Source organism: Oryctolagus cuniculus, chromosome 9 (assembly GCF_964237555.1).
Source record: "Oryctolagus cuniculus chromosome 9, mOryCun1.1, whole genome shotgun sequence".
NCBI classification, from domain to species: domain Eukaryota; kingdom Metazoa; phylum Chordata; class Mammalia; order Lagomorpha; family Leporidae; genus Oryctolagus; species Oryctolagus cuniculus.
Window position 1 is genome coordinate 89449298 of NC_091440.1, and position 7165 is coordinate 89456462.

A 7165-nucleotide genomic window follows, 5' to 3' on the forward strand; every position below is an offset into this window, starting at 1 on the left:
CACTACAAGACCAACCCGAATAGAAGACCTCTCTGTCTCTACCTCTCTGTAATTCTTTCAAATAAATAAAATAAATCTTTAAAAATAGATTTATATTTTATTTGAAAGGCAGAGTTAGAGAGATAGAGAAATCTTCCATCTGCTGGTTCATTCCCCAAATGGCTGCAATAGCAAGAGCTGGACCAGATTGAAGATAGGAGCCAGGAACTTCCTCTAGGTCTCCCATGTAGGGAGAGTGCTTGGGCCCCTGCTACTTTCCCAGGCATTAGCCGGGAGCTGGATGGAAAGTGGAGCAGCCAGGACTCGAACCAATGTCCATATGGAATACTGAAGACTATGGCTTTACCTGTTAAGCCACAGCACTGGCCCCCTGGCTGTACTTTTAAGGTCTATACTGTTTTCTATATAAATTTTGTCTCAATAAAACTTTCCCAGAAGTCAAATGAAATGCTTCATTTTTCTTTACAATTGGGTTATCAATTTAATATATGATTATGTTCATTTCAGATCGATTTCAGTTTGGGTTTTCTTTTTTAATTTTTGTGAAGGTATACTGTAAGAATAGATATGTATGTCAATGGAACTGAATAGAAAGTCCACAATTGTCAACCGATTTTGAACAGAAAGAATGGTAAAAGTAATGTAGTCCTCTTACAGAACTTATGTGACTTTAGTAATAGCAATTTATGATTTGGGGATTTTTTGACAGATTTTAATAGATAATAAAGTGTTCTTGCCTACAGTCTGTTATAACTATGGAATCTATATTCTAGTTCCAGTTGTTTTATTCATTCACATTCATTGATTTTTTTAGCAAATACCTGCTATGTACCAGGCAGTGTGCTGAATGCTAGCAAAGGCAATTGATAGGTCAGACATGATCCCTGTTGTGAAGCTATCATCTTAGTTGGAAAACCAGGGGGAAAAGAAAATGAAAGTGTAAAATGGTTGCATGTACCTGTAACAAACAGGCTAGAATACATAAATGAAAGGGTGGTCAGGAAAAGCACCTGATCTGACCTGAAGGAAAATATTGTATATAAATAAATTATTTTAAAGATTTATTTATTTATTTGAAGCAGAGTTACAGAGAGGCAGAGGCAGAGAGAGAGAAGTCTTCCATCTGCTGGTTCACTCTCCAAATGGCTGCAAAGGCCAGAGCTAAGCCAATCTAAAGCCAGGAACCAGGAGCTTCCTTTGGGTCCCCCTTATGGACACAGGGCCCAAGGACCTGGGCCATCTTCTACTGCCTTCCCAGGCCACAGCAGAGAGTTGGATTGGAAGTGGAGCAGCTGAGATTCGAACTGGTGCCTATATGGGATGCCAGCACTGCAGGCGGTGGCTTTATCCACTATGCCACAGCGCCGGCTCTGATAAAGGGAAAATTTTAAGTTTAGACTTGGATGAAATCAAGGTATATGGAGGGAAAGAACTGCTCAGGCAAAAAGCTTGATGTATGTAAGGAACTGAAAGGAAGCCAGGAAAGCTATGAGGCAGTGAGCGAAAGAAAGAAGAGTGATGAAACAGGCAGTAGGCAAAACCAGAACAGGTTGGCATTGACAGAGGCCCAGCTGGAAGGTGTTCGGGAATGAATAGAAGACACCAGAGGGCAGTAAACTGGGGAGTGACCTGATGCCATCTAGATTTTTTAAGATTTACTTACTTGTTTTCATTTTATTTGAAAGAGACAGAGATCTTCCAACTACTGGTTCATTCTCCAAATACCCACAATAGCTTTGACCAAGTCAAAGCCAAGAGCCCTGAACAACATCTGAGTCACCTGTGTGGATGGCAGGGTCCCAACTACTTGAGCCACCACCTGCTACTTCCCAGGGTCCACATCATCAGGAAGCCAGATCAGAAACACAGGGGCTGAGAATAGCACTCTATCTGGGGAGATGGCATTTCAAGCAGCACCCTGGCATCTAGGTTTTAAGTCACTCACATATTTGGTTGGAAAGAGGCAAAAAATATAGGCACATAAATTAGTTACTATTTTCAGCTAGATTTTTTTTCTCTTAAAATTAATCCCAACATTTAAAAGCAGAGATAATTTACATTTATCCATAAGTCTTTCCCTCTCTGTGCTCTTCAGCAAACAAACTTAAGAGTTAGCTTATCTGTACTGCTGAATCAGTTTCCAGTTAACCAGCATGCAAGTAGATGAGACCATGAGTGAATAAGCCCTGCTCTTGCTGACAAACCAATAGGAATCTAGGCCAATGATTTTGGTGAAGCAAAATCTGCTTTAAACAAAGTTTTTCTTCAAGAACTAAGCTAAGATACAAATTTGCTTTAGAAAATCAGCAAAGGCTCCATCATTACACACAGAGTAGGCCCTCTGTATCCATAGGTGCATTCAACCAATTCTAGATTGAAAATATTTGGGAAAAAACCAAAAGTGCTGCACATGAACAGACCTATTCTCTTATGATTCCCTAAATAATACAGCACATTTGCATAGAATTTGCATATACTGGGTATTGTTTGGTTATTAGGGTATTATTAGGCATTATGATGGTTTGAGGTAGGCTGTTGGACATACGTAGGTTTTATGTAAGTAGGTTTTATGTAACTACTGTATCACTTTATCCAAGGGACTTGAACACCCACAGATTTTGGTATCTAAGAAGGGTGCTGGAACCAGTCCCTCAAAGATGCTGAGGGATGGTGTCTCATAGTTTGTTTTTCACTGCAGAGACTGTCTGCAAAGTTTACCACATTCTCATCAGACAAGGCCTGGCTTGCTCCTAGGTGATTCAGCAAAAACACCGCAGAAACTGTCTCTGCAACAAGCAGGAACAAGGGGGAAGAAGAGGCTGCTCCAAACAGGATATTAACTATGCAATTTACTTAAAATGAGGTCCTAAAGTAAATGTGACAAATGCTAATTGTTAATTTTAGAAGGTAGTGATTTTTTTTAATACTTTTTGTATTTTAACTTATTTATTTTCATTTCTTTGAAAGGCAGAGAGACAGAGACAAATACAAATCTTCCGTCTACTGGTTCACTTCCCAAATACCAGCAACACCCAGGACTGGGCCGGGACAAAGCCAGGAACTCAGAACTCAATCCAGGCCTCCCAGGTGTCTGACAGGAACCCAAGTAATTGAGCCAGCACCTGCTGCCTCCTGGTGTGTGCATTAGCAGGCAGTTGGAATGGGGAGCAGTCAGGGCTGGAACCCAGGCCCTCTTGGTATGAGGGCATTAAATGGAATTAACTGCTAGGCCAAATGCCCATCCCACTTTTTTGTATTTCCTAATGTTTCAAAATAATAATAAATATCAACTGTTTTCCAAAAACAGAAGATAGTTGATTTATACAATGCTCTTCTATTCCAAGTGTTAGATTGTTTCTCCCATTCCCCAAACCCAGTCATTTGCAGGATATTGTAAAAATACATGACAATGGGGCTGGTGCTGTGGCATAGTGGGTAGAGCCACCACCTACAGTGCTGGTATCCCATATGGGCGCTGGTTCAAGTCCCAACTGCTCCACTTCCAATCCTGCTCTCTGCTATGGCCTGGAAAAGGAGCAGAAGATGGCGCAAGTCATTGAGCCCCTGCACCCCCATGGGAGAACCGGATGAAGCTCCTGGCTTCGGATTGGTGCAGCTCCGGCCGTTGTAGCCAACTGGGGAGTGAACCAGCGGATGGAAGACCTCTCTTTCTTTCTCTCTCTCTCTGTTTCTTTCTCTCTCTCTCTCTCTCTCGGCCTCTCCTTCTCTCTCTATGTAACTTTTTCAAATAAATAAATAAATCTTTAAAAAAAAAATACATGGTAAGAGGGACTGTAATCCAAATGAGTCAATACCACTTTATCCTGACCCAGAAGCACTACGGAAACATCATAAATCTGTCTTCCCAGACAGTGAAGAATGAAAACATTAATGCAGGCCAGCGCCACGGCTCACTAGGCTAATCCTCTGCCTTGCTGCGCTGGCACACCAGGTTCTAGTCCCGGTCGGGGCACCGGATTCTGTCCTGGTTGCCCCTCTTCCAGGCCAGCTCTCTGCTGTGGCCCAGGAGTGCAGTGGAGGATGGCCCAAGTCCTTGGGCCCTGCACCCCACGGGAGACCAGGATAAGTACCTGGCTCTTGCCATCGGATCAGTGCGGTGCGTCGGCTGCAGCGGCCTTTGGAGGGTGAACCAACGGCAAAAGGAAGACCTTTCTCTCTGTCTCTCTCTCTCACTGTCCACTCTGCCTGTCAAAAAAAAAAAAAAAAGAGAGAACCTCAAAGTGCCCCCCTCTGCCATGGGAACCACCTCCCCCACCCCGGTTATTTAAAAAAAAAAAGAAGAAGAAAAAAAAAACATTAATGCAAAGACTAACAAAATGAAACAAGTGATTCTATTGTCTGGCTTAGCCTAGTTGCTGAGAATATTGATTGATTTAGTATCAATTGCATGGATTTCTATTGCTGTGTTAATTGTACTGTCTTGTGCCTAAATCCTTCCCTTGTCCAACATTATTAGTCTTGTCAAGTACATGTATCAATCTGTCATATATTATAAGGAATGTTGTACACCATACAGCTGAAAAAGAATTTGGCAATAGGTATTAAGAGCCTTAGAAATATTTGTACCACTCTCATTTAAAGGAAAAATTAGGGGCAAGCATTTGGCACAGCTGTAAAGAAGCTTTAAGTCCTAGTTCCTTGACTGCTGACTCTGTCCTGATGGTGCATCCTGTGGGAAGCAGCAGGTAGTAGCTTAAGTAGTTGGGTCCCTAAAACCTACAAGGGAGACCCATATTGAACTCTGGGCTCCTTTTTTTTTTTTTTTTTTTTTTTTTTTTTTTTTTACAGGCAGAGTGGACAGTGAGAGACAGGTCTTACTTTTCTGTCGGTTCACCCCCAAATGGCTGCTGCGGCCGGCACACCACGCTGATCCGAAGCCAGGAGCCAGGTGCTTCTCCTGGTCTCCCATGCGGGTGCAGGGCCCAAGGACCTGGGCTATCCTCCACCGCACTCCCGGGCCACAGCAGAGAGCTGGCCTGGAAGAGGAGCAACCGGGGCAGAATCCGGTGCCCCGGACCCTGGGGTGCCGGCGCCGCAGGCGGAGGATTAGCCTATTGAGCTGCAGTGCTGGCCCTCTGGGCTCATTTTATGCCTGGCTTATCCCTGGCTGTTGTGGGGATTTAGGGAGTGAACCGGCAGGTGAAGATCTGTCTCTGTCTCTGTCTTTCAAACAAAATGAGAAGTACTTTTTTCTTTTTAAATAAGAGGACAAATTAACACGTAGGTAGATCTCTCTCTCCCTCTCTCTCTGAAATTCTTTCAAAATAACTCTTTAAAAAATAAATACAAATTTTTAAAGTGTATAAATTTTTAAAAAAGATTTATTTATTTATTTGAAAGGCAGAGTTATAGAGGCAGTGGCAGAGAGAGTAAGCTCTTCCATCCGCTGGTTCACTCTCTAAATGGCCACAGCCAGGAACCTGGAGCTTTTTCCAGGTCTCCCACATAAGTACAGGGGCCCAAAGATTTGGGCCTCCTCTTCTGGTTTCCCAGACCAAAGCAGAGATCCGGATCTGAAGTGGAGCAGCCAGGACTCGAGCCAGCACCCATATGGGATGCTGACAGTGCAAATGGCAGCTTTACTTGGTACGCCACAGCACTGGCCCCAAAAGTGTATACTCTTTGACCCATGACTCTACTACTAGGCATGTACTCTAAAGATAAAGAAGTTTTCAAAAAACTTTTGCTTATGGTGTTGGGGAAAAATAATGAAGTCTGAAGTAAATCCAAAGGACAAGAAGGCAAACAAGCCCGGGGGGATTTCTGTCCTAGTTGCCCTCTAAATTAGTTCTGAGAGTGGTGAAAAATGTATTCTCAGAAGAATTCCAAACTTATGCAGATATTTTACACTAAAGATATTTTACATTAAGTGTGGATTTCACACAGCGACCACCTTCCAAAGGGGGACAAAAGAATAATTTAACATTGGCAGAAGCTAACAAACAATGCTTCATTCAAGTGATCAAAAACTGACAGCAAGTCAAAAATGTTGACAGCATGTACGCTTGATTAGACAGATGAACACGATCTTCCTCCCCCAAACCCAAAATCCCAGCTAAAAATGACAAGAATTCCAGAAGAGGCAATCCTACTTATATACGTAACCAGCACTCCTCAAAACTATCAAGATATTCAAAAACAAGTGTGAAGCTGTCACAGCCAAGAGAAGCCTAAAAAGACACGACTTTAGTCTAAACGTAATGTGGTTTTCTGGATGGGATTCCGGAACACAAAAAGGGCATAGGGTGAAAACTGATCAGAATAAACTCTGGATTTTAGTTAATACATGGACAAAATACATTTGTTAACAAAATACATTTGTTAATTGTAACAAATGTACTGTAATAATGTAAGATGTTAATAATACAGGAAACTGTGTGAGGCAGAGAAGGCATAGAGAATCTTTAGGGTCTTTTTTTCTGTTTTAATTTCATAGGCAAAGAGTGTCCACCTGCTGGTTTACTCCCCCATACGCTCACAAGGTCTGGGTTAGGCCAGGAGGCAGGAATCCAGCTAATGAGCCATTACTGCTGCCTCCCAGGGTCCATATAAGCTGGAGGCCAGAGTCAGAAGCTGGGCTGTCGGTGTCCAAGACGGGTTAAACGCCAGCACTGTAACTCTGTTCTGTCTTGCTCAATTTCTCTGTAAAGCTAAAACCATTCCCAAAATAAAATCCACTAATAATTTTAAGAAGCAAATTTATTAAATAAATTCATAATTTATTTGAGCAAAGTAAAACAAAGTTATATATATAATATTAACGTACTATAATTACATATAATAAATGAGACTATAATGCAAGGTGTCCAGCGCGTAACAAATCTTCCCAGGCAGACGGATCAATTAACTCACAAGCTTTTATTGGGATTCCGCTCCCAGGCGAGGTTCACCAGTCACAACAGAGCAACAGAGCGGGGGCCAGGGAAGTCGCGTGTCAGAGGTTGGGTGGTCTCCTTTTATAGATACAGGGCGTGGGGGTTAAAGGTTGAGACAAGTCTGATCCTCACTGGTTGACCTTTAGGCACCCGTGGGGAACTTGACAAGGACTTTTCTTCCCCGGAAGTACAGGTAGGGACTCTCCATTCCCAGAAGTATAGGCCTGCTCTCCTTGCGGATCCCAAAGCTACCATATAACACAAATATA